Source organism: Oryzias latipes, chromosome 21 (genome assembly GCF_053564925.1).
Source record: "Oryzias latipes strain Hd-rR chromosome 21, Olatipes_Hd-rR_3.1".
NCBI lineage: Eukaryota > Metazoa > Chordata > Actinopteri > Beloniformes > Adrianichthyidae > Oryzias > Oryzias latipes.
Window position 1 is genome coordinate 17,067,680 of NC_136257.1, and position 10,500 is coordinate 17,078,179.

Consider the following 10,500-nt stretch of genomic DNA (forward strand, 5'->3'; position numbering starts at 1 on the left):
CCAAAAATCCTTTTGTCACTCATAGGACTAAAGGTTATAAAAGAGCTTTATGGCTCAAATTCTGATTGTTTTGACTGTACAACTTTAAACGTGACCAACAAACAACACTTTTTTCAACCAAAGATGAGCTCTTTGCCTTTTGAGTGCGTTTTGAGGCCAACAATCATTTTGTCACTCAAAAGTGCTAAAAGTGTCAAAAAAAAAACATTTTGGCTCAAGATCTCACAGTTTTGACTGTTCAACTTGAAATGTGACCAAAAAAACAACACTTTTTTCAACTACTAATGAGATCTTTGCCTTTTGAGTGTTTTTTGTAGCCAAGGTCATTTTGTCACTCAAAAGTGCAAAAAGTGTCAAAAAAGCATTTTGGCTCAAATTCTGACTGTTTTGACTGTACAACTTTAAACCTGACCCAAAAACAACACGTTTTTGAACCAAAGATGAGATATTTTGCCTTTTTAGTGCGTTTTGAGCTAAAAGAAAAATCCTTTTGTCACTCAAAAGTGCTAAAAGTGTCAAAAAAGCATTTTGGCTAAAATTCTGATTGTTTTGACTGTACAACTTTAAACGTGACCAAAAAACAATACTTTTTTGAACCAAAGATGAGATCTTTGCCTTTTGAGTGCGTTTTGAGGCCAACAATCATTTTGTCACTCAAAAGTGCTAAAAGTGTCAAAAACATTTTGGCTCAAGATCTCACAGTTTTGACTGTTCAACTTGAAATGTGACCAAAAAAACAACACTTTTTTTTAACTACTAATGAGATCTTTGCGTTTTGAGTGTTTTTGTGGCCAAGGTCATTTTGTCACACAAAATTGCAAAAAGTGTCAAAAAAGAACTTTGGCTCAAATTCTGACTGTTTTGACTCTTCAACTTGAAGTGTGACCAAAAAAACAACACTTTTTTGAACCACAGATGAGATCTCTGCCTTTTGAGTCCGTTTTGTGTCCAAAAATCCTTTTGTCACTCATAGGACTAAAGGTTATAAAAGAGCTTTATGGCTCAAATTCTGATTGTTTTGACTGTACAACTTTAAACGTGACCAACAAACAACACTTTTTTCAACCAAAGATGAGCTCTTTGCCTTTTGAGTGCGTTTTGAGGCCAACAATCATTTTGTCACTCAAAAGTGCTAAAAGTGTCAAAAAAAAACATTTTGGCTCAAGATCTCACAGTTTTGACTGTTCAACTTGAAATGTGAACAAAAAAACAACACTTTTTTCAACTACTAATGAGATCTTTGCCTTTTGAGTGTTTTTTGTAGCCAAGGTCATTTTGTCACTCAAAAGTGCAAAAAGTGTCAAAAAAGCATTTTGGCTCAAATTCTGACTGTTTTGACTGTACAACTTTAAACCTGACCCAAAAACAACACGTTTTTGAACCAAAGATGAGATATTTTGCCTTTTTAGTGCGTTTTGAGCTAAAAAAAAAATCCTTTTGTCACTCAAAAGTGCTAAAAGTGTCAAAAAAGCATTTTGGCTAAAATTCTGATTGTTTTGACTGTACAACTTTAAACGTGACCAAAAAACAATACTTTTTTGAACCAAAGATGAGATCTTTGCCTTTTGAGTGCGTTTTGAGGCCAACAATCATTTTGTCACTCAAAAGTGCTAAAAGTGTCAAAAACATTTTGGCTCAAGATCTCACAGTTTTGACTGTTCAACTTGAAATGTGACCAAAAAAACAACACTTTTTTTTAACTACTAATGAGATCTTTGCGTTTTGAGTGTTTTTGTGGCCAAGGTCATTTTGTCACACAAAATTGCAAAAAGTGTCAAAAAAGAACTTTGGCTCAAATTCTGACTGTTTTGACTCTTCAACTTGAAGTGTGACCAAAAAAACAACACTTTTTTGAACCACAGATGAGATCTCTGCCTTTTGAGTCCGTTTTGTGTCCAAAAATCCTTTTGTCACTCATAGGACTAAAGGTTATAAAAGAGCTTTATGGCTCAAATTCTGATTGTTTTGACTGTACAACTTTAAACGTGACCAACAAACAACACTTTTTTCAACCAAAGATGAGCTCTTTGCCTTTTGAGTGCGTTTTGAGGCCAACAATCATTTTGTCACTCAAAAGTGCTAAAAGTGTCAAAAAAAAAACATTTTGGCTCAAGATCTCACAGTTTTGACTGTTCAACTTGAAATGTGAACAAAAAAACAACACTTTTTTCAACTACTAATGAGATCTTTGCCTTTTGAGTGTTTTTTGTAGCCATGGTCATTTTGTCACTCAAAAGTGCAAAAAGTGTCAAAAAAGCATTTTGGCTCAAATTCTGACTGTTTTGACTGTACAACTTTAAACCTGACCCAAAAACAACACGTTTTTGAACCAAAGATGAGATATTTTGCCTTTTTAGTGCGTTTTGAGCTAAAAAAAAATCCTTTTGTCACTCAAAATTGCTAAAAGTGTCAAAAAAGCATTTTGGCTAAAATTCTGATTGTTTTGACTGTACAACTTTAAACGTGACAAAAAAACAATACTTTTTTGAACCAAAGATGAGATCTTTGCCTTTTGAGTGCGTTTTGAGGCCAACAATCATTTTGTCACTCAAAAGTGCTAAAAGTGTCAAAAAAACATTTTGGCTCAAGATCTCAAAGTTTTGACTGTTCAACTTGAAATGTGACCAAAAAAACAACACTTTTTTTAACTACTAATAAGATCTTTGCCTTTTGAGTGTTTTTTGTGGCCAAGGTCATTTTGTCACACAAAATTGCAAAAAGTGTCAAAAAAGAACTTTGGCTCAAATTCTCATTGTTTTGATTGTTCAACTTGAAATGTGACCAAAAAAACACTTTTTTTTAATTACTAATGAGATCTTTGCCTTTTGAATGTTTTTTGTGGCCAAAAATCGTTTTGTCACTCAAAAGTGCTAAAAGTGTCAAAAAGCATTTTGGCTCAAATTCTGACTGTTTTGACTCTTCAACTTGAAGTGTGACCAAAAAAAAAACTTTTTTGAACCACAGATGAGATCTCTGCCTTTTGAGTCCGTTTTGTGGCCAAAAATCCTTTTGTCACTCAAAGGACTAAAGGTTATAAAAGAGCTTTATGGCTCAAATTCTGATTGTTTTGACTGTACAACTTTAAACGTGACCAAAAAACAATACTTTTTTAAACTACAAATGAGATCTTTGCCCTTTAGAGTGCGTTTTGTGCTCAAAAATCCTTTTGTCACTCAAAAGTGCTAAAAGTGTCAAAAAAGCATTTTGGCTCAAATTCTGACTGTTTTGACTGTACAACTTTAAACGTGACCAAAAAAACAACACTTTTTTTTAATTACTAATGAGATCTTAGCCTTTTGAGTGTTTTTTGTGGCCAAGGTCATTTTGTCACTCAAAAGTGCAAAAAGGGTCAAAAAAGCATTTTGGCTCAAGATCTAACAGTATTGAATGTTCAACCTGAAATGTGACCAAGGAAAAACACTTTTTTGAACTAGAGATGAGATCTTTACCTTTTGAGTGCGTATTGTGGCCAACAATTATCTTGTAACTCAAAGGGCTAAAGGTTATAAACGAGCATTTTGGCTCAAATTCTGACTGTTTTGACAGTACAACTTGAAACGTGACCAAAAAACAACACTTTCTTGAACTACAAATGAGATCTTTGCCTTTAGTGTGCGTTTTGTGCTCAAAAATCCTTTTGTCACTCAAAAGTGTTAAAAGTGTCAAAAAAGCATTTTGGCTCAAGATCTAACAGTTTTGAATGTTCAACCTGAAATGTGACCAAGGAAAAACACTTCTTTGAACCATAGATGAGATCTTTGCCTTTTGAGTCCGTTTTGTGGCCAAAAATACTTTTGTCACTCAAAGGGCTGAAGGTTATAAAAGAACTTTATGGCTCAAATTCTAATTGTTTTGACTGTACAACTTTAAACGTGACCAAAACAACAACACTTTTTTAAACGACAAGTGAGATCTTTGCCTTTAGAGTGCGTTTTGTGCTCAAAAATCCTTTTGTCACTCAAAAGTGCTAAAAGTGTCAAAAAAATTTTTTGGCTCAAGATCTCACAGTTTTGACTGTTCAACTTGAAATGTGAACAAAAAAACAACACTTTTTTTAACTACTAATGAGATCTTTGCCTTTAGAGTGTTTTTTGTGGCCAAGGTCATTTTGTCACTCAAAAGTGCAAAAACTGTCAAAAAAGAATTTTGGCTCAAATTCAAACTGTTTTGATTGTTAAACTTGAAATGTGACCAAAAAAACAACAACACTTTTTTAAACTACAAATGAGATCTTTGCCTTTAGAGTGCGTTTTGTGCTCAATCTACTTTTGTCACTCAAAAGTGCTAAAAGTGTCAAAAAAACATTTTGGCTCAAGATCTAACAGTTTTGAATGTTCAACCTGAAATGTGACCAAGGAAAAACACTTTTTTGAACTAGAGATGAGATCTTTACCTTTTGAGTGCGTTTTGTGGCCAACAATTATTTTGTCACTCAAAGGGCTAAAAGTGTAAAGGAGCATTTTGGCTAAAATTCTGACTGTTTTGACTGTACAACTTGAAACGTGAACAAAAAAACAACACTTTTTTAAACTACAAATGAGATCTTTGCCTTTAGAGTGCGTTTTGTGCTCAAAAATCCTTTTGTCACTCAAAAGTGCTAAAAGTGTCAAAAAAACATTTTGGCTCAAGATCTCACAGTTTTGACTGTTCAACTTGAAATGTGAACAAAAAAACAACACTTTTTTGAACTACAAATGAGATCTTTGGCTTTAGAGTGCGTTTTGTGCTCAAAAATCCTTTTGTCACTCAAAAGTGCTAAAAGTGTCAAAAAAGCATTTTGGCTAAAATTCTGATTGTTTTGACTGTACAACTTTAAACGTGACCAAAAAACAATACTTTTTTTGATCCAAAGATGAGATCTTTGCCTTTTGAGTGCGTTTTGAGGCCAACAATCATTTTGTCACTCAAAAGTGCTAAAAGTGTCAAAAAAACATTTTGGCTCAAGATCTCACACTTTTGACTGTTCAACTTGAAATCCCAGCCAGCAAAGCCAAGTGGGCCCCATATGGTTTAAAGATGGGCAGAAAATGTGGGCCCCAAATGGTTTTGTCCGCAGTTTCCATGGTGGCCCCAACTGTGTCTGCCCGCATAGGCTTGAAGTGGGTGCTGAGTGGGTGTCAGTTAGGCCCCAAGTGGGTAAATAATATTAGAACCCATGTAGGGCCCATATATTTGCCCATGTGGGCTGGAAGTGGGATAAAAACAGGGCCCATGTGGGTCCCAACTGGGTAAACTACCCAAGACCCACTTTGGCCCCACTAATGTGTCTATCAGTATCCTATATGGGTTGTATGTGGGACCTAAATGGGCTTTAATGTGGGCTATAAGTGGGTTTGTCCGCAGTTTCCGTGGTGGCCCCAACTGTGTATGCCCGCATAGGCTTGAAGTGGGTGCTGAGTGGGTGTCAGTTAGGCCCCAAGTGGGTAAATAATATTAGAACCCATGTAGGGCCCATATATTTGCCCATGTGGGCTGGAAGTGGGATAAAAACAGGGCCCATGTGGGTCCCAACTGGGTAAACTACCCAAGACCCACTTTGGCCCCACTAATGTGTCTATCAGTATCACATATGGGTTGTATGTGGGACCTAAATGGGCTTTAATGTGGGCTATAAGTGGGTTTATCCGCAGTTTCCGTGGTGGCCCCAACTGTGTATGCCCACGTAGGCTTGAAGTGGGTGCTGAGTGGGTGTCAGATAGGCCCCAAGTTGGTAAATAATATTAGAACCCATGTAGGGCCCATATTTTTGCCCATGTGGGCTGGAAGTGGGATTGAAACAGGGCCTATATGGGTCCCAACTGGGTAAACTACCCAAGACCCACTTTGGCCCCAATAATGTGTCTATCAGTATCTTATATGGGTTTTATGTGGGACCTAAATGGGCTATAAGTGGGTTTGTCCGCAGTTTCCGTGGTGGCCCCAACTGTGTATGCCCACATAGGCTTGAAGTGGGTGCTGAGTGTATTTCCTGTAGGTCACAAGTGGGTAAGTAGCATTAGAACTGACATTGGGCCCATATTTTCACCCCTGTGGGTTAGAAGTGGGATTAAAACAGGACCCATATGGGTCCCAACTGGGAAAAGTACACAAGACCCACGTTGGCCCCACTAATATGTCTATCAGTATTGCATATGGGTTTTATGTGGGACCTAAATGGGCTATAATGTGGGCTATGAGTGGGTTTGTCCGCAGTTTCCATGGTGGCCCCAACTGTGTGTGCCCACATGGGCTTGAAGTGGGTGGTCAGTGGGTTTCCTGTAGGCCCCTAGTGGGTAAGTAGCATTAGAACCATACTCATAGTTAACCATAACTCGTAGTTCTTCATCTGTGGGCTGGAAGTATGATTGAAACAGGGCAAAGATGGGCCCCAATCAGGTAATCATCCATGACCCATTTTGGCCCCACTTAAGCATCAATTAGTATTGCATATTGGGTTAATGTGGGACCTAAATAAGCCACCATGTGGGCCATGAGTGGGTTTGTGCAGTGTTGCCATTGAGGTCCCACCTGTGTTTTCCTACAGTGCTATATACCAGTGAACCATTATAGGGTCTTCTTTTCCATCTAGCTTTCCTAAAACCCAAATGAGAAGATTCTGTAAAATCCCACTGTTTCACAACATAATTTTCCAAATGACGTCAACAAAATGCTTTTAAAATGTTTCAATTTAATAAAAGAAAATAAATTATCCTGATCCTGCATTGTGAAAACGAGATACAAGACCATGGCAAGGTCACCCAAAGGTTTAACAGATAACACACAGGATCTAACATACAACAGTTAATTAATAAAATAAAGAACTACTTCACTTGGTACAGTACAATATGAACAACCTTAATGTGTGCCAATTATGTGACGAAAAAATAAATAAATCCAGTAAAACAAAATACTCATAGCATCCTTGACGGTTCCTGAGAACAAGCTCCATCGGCTTGATATTCAAGCTCTCTTTGAGTCCTTATAGCTCGGTTTCCTCCCCTGTCACGAGCTCCAACAAACCATTTGGAGAGGCCCTTCTCCACTTCCTTTAGTGGGACTGGTTGGGTGATGTCATTTTTTCTTCACTGCCCCTAAAAAGAAATCACAAAAAACAAAGTATTCATTTTAGCCTGGGATTAAACTTACTAAATCATTTGTCAGTGATGAATATAAATTAATAAATTCAACTCTAATTACCATAGAAGACATCAAAAAGACGCAGTTAGCAGAATTTATTCTCTCCATGACGTCCAAACAGGTTATATTGCAGAGCCAACTCATTGGACATGAGGAAGCCCATCATTCTTCTGGTTGCATCGTCCAAGAGTCCCCAATTACTCCAACCACAGCAACCTTTTTAAATAGAGAAAATATCACAAGATAGAAAGATGCAGTTAAACGTTAACAGCTTAATTACATATATAAATAATAAAATAAAACTTTAAGTATAAACTTACAACTGCTGACATGAAATCTATATCGGCGAGTCTGTCACGACAACTTGAGTGAAGCTGCAGGTGACCTGACCAACACAAGGGACAAAATAACTAAACTCTGAAATAACCATTCCCTGAAGCAAGTGTTCAAGTAACTCTAGGATGATAAATAAAATTACGTTTACTCTAAATATATATATATATATATATATATATATATATATATATATATATATATATATATATATATATATATATATATATAAAGCATAATTAAAACTATTAAATACTTCCAGAAACTCAATACAGGGGCCTATACCCTGTTATTTCTAAGCCCTTAATAGTAAGCAACATCCATATATATGATAATATTACCTTTGGCACACACACAAAAGGATTTTTTTGATTAAATATTGGTTATTATCCTGCGTTTTTTTCCAAACTGGAAATAACAGGACTCATCCTCTGAGTCACCGGCTTTCGCTCTGTGTGTGTGACGTCAATCTCGGCAGATGGAGTCGGCCTCGGCAGCGTGTCTGCGTTTCTCCCAGGAAAACAAAAAAACATTCAAACTTCTGCAAAGATGGATGTGCATATTGTGCATATAAAAATAAAGCGCTTTTGACAAACATTTTTGCTCTGCGGAGACAGTGGGTGTGTGTCTGTGGGCAGTGCCGGCAGCGCAGACTCTCATGAACGGGACCGTTCTCAATAATGTGTTCTTCACGTCAGCTCATGAGAAGAACCCGCTCGATTTTAGAGGAATACTCGCGAATGGGTCGAAATACCGCTTAGGTGTCATTTTGTGAGGAATCAACATTATAATACACTAAAAAGCTAAAACAAAAAAGAGTTTGCATTTTATGGATCTAAACTCGCCGCTGGACTGATTAGTATTCATTCATTTTTACCGAGAAATTCCGGTCATTTTTCAAAATAAGATCATTCAGACTCATAATAAAACGAACTAAAAAAACATTTCACACAAAACCTGGCCAAATTATATATGGCCAAAACAAGTTATCCCCGCAAGATCCAAATAGAAACCACTAAATTGGACGGAAACCCGCCGAATCTGGCAACTCTGTTACTAGGATGCGCTTCCTTGTTTGACGCCTCGGTGAAACGCCGACACACACTGGCTGGATGATCGGTGACGCGACCCTATACTTGTCATCATGTCTGGAAATAAACCTTCTGCACGTGGAAACTAGTTGTCTGCCCGTTTGTGACACCGGCTTCTTTCAAATGCAAAAGCCGCTGTAACGTGGATGGATTCAACTGCAGGACAGAACAACACTCCCGAGCTGCGCATGCTTTTATGAACCACATTTATCATCGCCAGTTAGAGCTGTAAACAAAACACAAAACCAAAAAGGTATCTTACCTTGATATCAATAAATGGCCTGGATGAATGGTGCGACAGAAGTGCAGAATCTCCTTGCGTTGACGGACCAGGACGACTGACTGAATCCGTATCAGGAAATGAGCGGGAGATTCAAAACGCAGCAACCGTCCAATCAGCAACGCCTGCTTACCACTTTGAACTCCTTAAACCACCCTGCTTGCCCTTTGAGAAAAATTAAAACTTTAATTCTATTTTTTTTTTACTTTTCAACAGTCAAAATGGGTTTTTGTAATAAGGCAGGTTTCTACTCCAATAAAAAAGTCATTTTATTTACATATTAAAATTTTCTATAAAAACTAGACTAAACCAATCCAGCATATGAACACATTTTATTTCAGTAGTAGTGTCAGGTAAGTTTGCATGACAGATGTTAAACTATTTTTGTAAGCTAACACAAGTAAAAGAAAAAATAGCAAATTGCTCTTTATGCTCATTGTGATTAAATGGTAAATGGCGTATATAGCACTTTTTACCTTCTTTCGAAGGCCCAAAGCGCTTTACAGTCACAGGTCCATTCACCCATGCACACACACATGGCGGCTCCGCTGCCGAACACTGGCGCCAACCTCCCACCAGAGGCAAGGTGGGGTTCAGGGTCTTGCCCAAGGACACTGCGACACATGGGCATGCAAGGCGGGAATCATACCTGCAATCTTACGATCATGGGTCGACTGCCCTACCGCTGCACCACCGCCGCCCCATATTAGTGCAAAGGTGTTACTACGAAGGGGAATATTCTGCTGTGTTCCAACCAATTTCACATTTAAATACTTCCAACATAATTCCAAAAAAAATTAATTAAAATTGCATGCACTAAATTAGATGAACTAAGGGAATTATTAGATATTCACCTCACCCAGCTCACTCTGTTAAAACAGAAACACTGCAAAGCGTGAGACACAGCGCAGAGGACAGCATCACGACACATTCACCTTTCCCACAGCTAGACTGCCACAGTTAAAATAATGTCAAAAATTAATAACTGAAATGCAACCAAAGACCACCATCCAAATAAATGTCTAATAACTTGTAATCTGCAATCTAATTGCCTGCAATTCTTATTCAGCTGGCCTGAGCCCACTGATGGGTTGCAAGTGCCCTTCTGCAGGGCCCTGAGATTAAATCTGTGTTGTTTGTTGATTGCAAGTTACAGGGAATAAAAGTCTTGGTTCATTTTGTATGCACTAAAACTGGGTGGATTGAAAAAGGTTAAAAACTGCTGTGTTTCACAAAACATACTGTATATAGCATTAGTTTTCTGTGTTTTAGAATTTAAGTTAGGGTATAGTAGGTGTAGGTACCAAAACTATTCAGCCTGCAATTACCGTTGGAGGTCCTTCAGGGTCCTGGGACTAATGCTGACGTCACATTTTTTTTAATGGCTGTCCGTTGGTCCGGTGACGTGTCAGATTGTGATAGGACAAATTACAATACTGGTAAATGGTAAATGTCGTACACGGATACAGAGCTTTTCTACCTACCTTGAAGGCCCAAAGTGCTTTACAGTCATAATTCCATTCACCCTTTCACACACATTCACAGACTGGTGGTGGCTCCGCTGCCGAACACTTGCGTCAACCTTAAAAAACAGAGTTAAGGTGGGGTTCAGTGTCTTGCCCAAGGACACTTCGACACATGAGCGGAGCACAATGATTCCTCTTTTTCAAAACGTTACCT

General features: G+C 37.9%; 1 long non-coding RNA gene across 1 annotated transcript; it reads right to left on the reverse strand.

Annotated features, from left to right (window-relative positions):
• Positions 1–6,647: 6,647 nt before the first annotated feature.
• Positions 6,648–8,936, reverse strand: LOC111946799 (uncharacterized). The gene is made up of 4 exons (XR_002872557.2): positions 8,803–8,936; positions 7,437–7,501; positions 7,177–7,332; positions 6,648–7,070 (listed from the first exon to the last, which is right to left on the reverse strand). It is a non-coding gene; the product is annotated as an uncharacterized LOC111946799 (long non-coding RNA).
• Positions 8,937–10,500: the final 1,564 nt, after the last annotated feature.